Consider the following 6,281-nt stretch of genomic DNA (forward strand, 5'->3'; position numbering starts at 1 on the left):
AAGCATGCATTGCTCATGGAATATACTTTGTATTCAATGTGAATACACTGTTATACCATGAGTTTTTACTTCTATATGTAAACAGCATCAAATATACTTGTATTCAATATGAATACACTGTTATACCATGAGTTTTTACTTTTTTATGTAAACTGCATGGAATATACTTGTATTCAATGTGAATACACTGTTATACCATGAGTTTTTACTTCTATATGTAAACTGCATGGAATATACTTGTATTCAATGTGAATACACTGTTATACTATGAGTTTTTACTTCTATATGTAAACTGCATTGAATATACTTGTATTCAATGTGAATACACTGTTATACCATGAGTTTTTACTTCTATATGTTAACAGCATCAAATATACTTGTATTCAATGTGAATACACTGTTATACCATGAGTTTTTACTTCTATATGTAAACAGCATCAAATATACTTGTATTCAATGTGAATACACTGTTATACCATGAGTTTTTACTTCTATATGTAAACTGCATGGAATTTACTTGTATTCAATGTGAATACACTGTTATACCATGAGTTTTTTAAACAGCATCAAATATACTTGTATTCAATGTGAATACACTGTTATACCATGAGTTTTTACTTCTATATGTAAACTTGCATGGAATATACCTTGTATTCAATGTGAATACACTGTTATACCATGAGTTTTTTCTTCTATATGTAAACTGCATGGAATATACTTGTATTCAATGTGAATACACTGTTATACTTCATGAGTTTTTATTTATATGTAAACTGCATTGAATATACTTGTATTCAATGTGAATACACTGTTATACCATGAGTTTTTACTTCTATATGTAAACAGCATCAAATATACTTGTATTCAATGTGAATACACTGTTATACCATGAGTTTTTACTTCTATATGTAAACAGCATGGAATTATACTTGTTTATTCAATGTGAATACACTGTTATACCATGAGTTTTTACTTCTATATGTAAACTGCATGGAATTTACTTGTATTCAATGTGAATACACTGTTATACCATGAGTTTTTTAAACAGCATCAAATATACTTGTATTCAATGTGAATACACTGTTATACCATGAGTTTTTACTTCTATATGTAAACTGCATAAAATATACTTGTATTCAATGTGAATACACTGTTATACCATGAGTTTTTACTTCTACATGTAAACTGCATGGAATATACTTGTATTCAATGTGAATACACTGTTATACCATGAGTTTTTACTTCTATATGTAAACAGCATCAAATATACTTGTATTCAATGTGAATACACTGTTATACCATGAGTTTTTATTTATTTCTATGATGTAAACTGCATGGAATATACTTGTATTCAATTTGAATACACTGTTATACCATGAGTTTTTACTTCTATCTGTAAACTGCATGGAATATACTTGTATTCAATGTGAATACACTGTTATACCATGAGTTTTTACTTCTATATGTAAACAGCATCAAATATACTTGTATTCAATGTGAATACACTGTTATACCATGAGTTTTTACTTTTATGTAAACTGCATGGAATATACTTGTATTCAATGTGAATACACTGTTATACCATGAGTTTTTACTTCTATATGTAAACTGCATGGAATATACTTGTATTCAATGTGAATACACTGTTATACCATGAGTTTTTACTTCTATATGTAAACTGCATTGAATATACTTGTATTCAATGTGAATACACTGTTATACTATGAGTTTTTACTTCTATATGTAAACAGCATCAAATATACTTGTATTCAATGTGAATACACTGTTATACCATGAGTTTTTACTTCTATATGTAAACAGCATCAAATATACTTGTATTCAATGTGAATACACTGTTATACCATGAGTTTTTACTTCTATATGTAAACTGCATGGAATATACTTGTATTCAATGTGAATACACTGTTATACCATGAGTTTTTATTATGTAAAAACAGCATCAAATATACTTGTATTCAATGTGAATACACTGTTATACCATGAGTTTTTACTTCTATATGTAAACTGCATGGAATATACTTGTATTCAATGTGAATACACTGTTATACCATGAGTTTTTTTCTTAATATGTAAACTGCATGGAATATACTTGTATTCAATGTGAATACACTGTTATACTATGAGTTTTTACTTCTATATGTAAACTGCATTGAATATACTTGTATTCAATGTGAATACACTGTTATACCATGAGTTTTTACTTCTATATGTAAACAGCATCAAATATACTTGTATTCAATGTGAATACACTGTTATACCATGAGTTTTTACTTCTATATGTAAACAGCATCAAATATACTTGTATTCAATGTGAATACACTGTTATACCATGAGTTTTTACTTCTATATGTAAACTGCATGGAATATACTTGTATTCAATGTGAATACACTGTTATACCATGAGTTTTTTTTAATATAACATGCATCAAATATACTTGTATTCAATGTGAATACACTGTTATACCATGAGTTTTTACTTCTATATGTAAACTGCATGGAATATACTTGTATTCAATGTGAATACACTGTTATACCATGAGTTTTTACTTCTATATGTAAACAGCATCAAATATACTTGTATTCAATGTGAATAACAATTGTTATACCATGAGTTTTTACTTCTATATGTAAACTGCATGGAATATACTTGTATTCAATGTGAATACACTGTTATACCATGAGTTTTTACTTCTATATGTAAACTGCATGGAATATACTTGTATTCAATGTGAATACACTGTTATACCATGAGTTTTTACTTCTATATGTAAACTGCATGGAATATACTTGTATTCAATGTGAATACACTGTTATACCCATGAGTTTTTACTTCTATATGTAAACTGCATCGGAATATACTTGTATTCAATGTGAATACACTGTTATACCATGAGTTTTTACTTCTATATGTAAACTGCATGGAATATACTTGTATTCAATGTGAATACACTGTTATACTCATGAGTTTTTACTTCTATATGTAAACTGCATGGAATATACTTGTATTCAATGTGAATACACTGTTATACCATGAGTTTTTACTTCTATATGTAAACTGCATGGAATATACTTGTATTCAATGTGAATACACTGTTATACCATGAGTTTTTACTTTTATAGTAAACAGCATCAAATATACTTGTATTCAATGTGAATACACTGTTATACCATGAGTTTTTACTTCTATATGTAAACTGCATGGAATATACTTGTATTCAATGTGAATACACTGTTATACCATGAGTTTTTACTTCTATATGTAAACTGCATGGAATATACTTGTATTCAATGTGAATACACTGTTATACTCATGAGTTTTTACTTCTATATGTAAACTGCATGGAATATACTTGTATTCAATGTGAATACACTGTTATACCATGAGTTTTTACTTCTATATGTAAACAGCATCAAATATACTTGTATTCAATGTGAATACACTGTTATACCATGAGTTTTTACTTCTATATGTAAACAGCATCAGGAATATACTTGTATTCAATGTGAATACACTGTTATACCATGAGTTTTTATCTTATATGTAAACTGTCATGGAATATACTTGTATTCAATGTGAATACACTGTTATACCATGAGTTTTTACTTCTAAGTATATAAAATGCATCAAATATACTTGTATTCAATGTGAATACACTGTTATACCATGAGTTTTTACTTCTATATGTAAACTGCATGGAATATACTTGTATTCAATGTGAATACACTGTTATACCATGAGTTTTTACTTCTATATGTAAACTGCATGGAATATACTTGTATTCAATGTGAATACACTGTTATACCATGAGTTTTTACTTCTATATGTAAACAGCATGAAATATACTTGTATTCAATGTGAATACACTGTTATACCATGAGTTTTTACTTCTATATGTAAACTGCATGGAATATACTTGTATTCAATGTGAATACACTGTTATACCATGAGTTTTTACTTTATATGTAAACTGCATGGAATATACTTGTATTCAATGTGAATACACTGTTATACCATGAGTTTTTACTTCTATATGTAAACTGCATGGAATATACTTGTATTCAATGTGAATACACTGTTATACCATGAGTTTTTACTTCTATATGTAAACAGCATGAAATATACTTGTATTCAATGTGAATACACTGTTATACCATGAGTTTTTACTTCTATATGTAAACTGCATGGAATATACTTGTATTCAATGTGAATACACTGTTATACCATGAGTTTTTACTTCTATATGTAAACTGCATGGAATATACTTGTATTCAATGTGAATACACTGTTATACCATGAGTTTTTACTTCTATATGTAAACTGCATGGAATATACTTGTATTCAATGTGAATACACTGTTATACCATGAGTTTTTACTTCTATATGTAAACAGCATCAAATATACTTGTATTCAATGTGAATACACTGTTATACCATGAGTTTTTACTTCTATATGTAAACAGCATGGAATATACTTGTATTCAATGTGAATACACTGTTATACCATGAGTTTTTACTTCTATATGTAAACTGCATGGAATATACTTGTATTCAATGTGAATACACTGTTATACCATGAGTTTTTATTTTAATAAGTAAACAGCATGGAAATATACTTGTATTCAATGTGAATACACTGTTATACCATGAGTTTTTACTTCTATATGTAAACTGCATGGAATATACTTGTATTCAATGTGAATACACTGTTATACCATGAGTTTTTACTTCTATATGTAAACTGCATGGAATATACTTGTATTCAATGTGAATACACTGTTATACCATGAGTTTTTACTTCTATATGTAAACTGCATGGAATATACTTGTATTCAATGTGAATACACTGTTATACCATGAGTTTTTACTTCTATATGTAAACTGCATGGAATATACTTGTATTCAATGTGAATACACTGTTATACCATGGAGTTTTTACTTTCTATATGTAAACTGCATGGAATATACTTGTATTCAATGTGAATACACTGTTATACCATGAGTTTTTACTTCTATATGTAAACTGCATGGAATATACTTGTATTCAATGTGAATACACTGTTATACCATGAGTTTTTACTTCTATATGTAAACAGCATCAAATATACTTGTATTCAATGTGAATACACTGTTATACCATGAGTTTTTACTTCTATATGTAAACTGCATGGAATATACTTGTATTCAATGTGAATACACTGTTATACCATGAGTTTTTACTTCTATATGTAAACTGCATGGAATATACTTGTATTCAATGTGAATACACTGTTATACCATGAGTTTTTACTTCTATATGTAAACTGCATGGAATATACTTGTATTCAATGTGAATACACTGTTATACCATGAGTTTTTACTTATATGTAAACTGCATGGAATATACTTGTATTCAATGTGAATACACTGTTATACCATGAGTTTTTACTTCTATATGTAAACTGCATGGAATATACTTGTATTCAATGTGAATACACTGTTATACCATGAGTTTTTACCTTCTATATGTAAACAGCATCGAATATACTTGTATTCAATGTGAATACACTGTTATACCATGAGTTTTTACTTCTATATGTAAAACTGCATGGAATATACTTGTATTCAATGTGAATACACTGTTATACCATGAGTTTTTACTTCTATATGTAAACAGCATCAAATATACTTGTATTCAATGTGAATACACTGTTATACCATGAGTTTTTACTTCTATATGTAAACTGCATGGAATATACTTGTATTCAATGTGAATACACTGTTATACCATGAGTTTTTACTTCTTCTATGTAAACTGCATATGGAATATACTTGTATTCAATGTGAATACACTGTTATACCATGAGTTTTTACTTCTATATGTAAACAGCATGGAATATACTTGTATTCAATGTGAATACACTGTTATACCATGAGTTTTTTCTTCTATATGTAAACTGCATGGAATATACTTGTATTCAATGTGAATACACTGTTATACCATGAGTTTTTACTTCTATATGTAAACTGCATGGAAATATACTTGTATTCAATGTGAATACACTGTTATACCATGAGTTTTTACTTCTATATGTAAACTGCATGGAATATACTTGTATTCAATGTGAATACACTGTTATACCATGAGTTTTTACTTATATATGTAAACTGCTATAGAATATACTTGTATTCAATGTGAATACACTGTTATACCATGAGTTTTTACTTCTATATGTAAACAGTCATCAAATATACTTGTATTCAATGTGAATACACTGTTATA

The sequence above is a fragment of the Daphnia magna genome, unplaced genomic scaffold, assembly GCF_020631705.1.
Source record: "Daphnia magna isolate NIES unplaced genomic scaffold, ASM2063170v1.1 Dm_contigs368, whole genome shotgun sequence".
In the NCBI taxonomy this organism is placed as follows: Eukaryota; Metazoa; Arthropoda; class Branchiopoda; order Diplostraca; family Daphniidae; genus Daphnia; species Daphnia magna.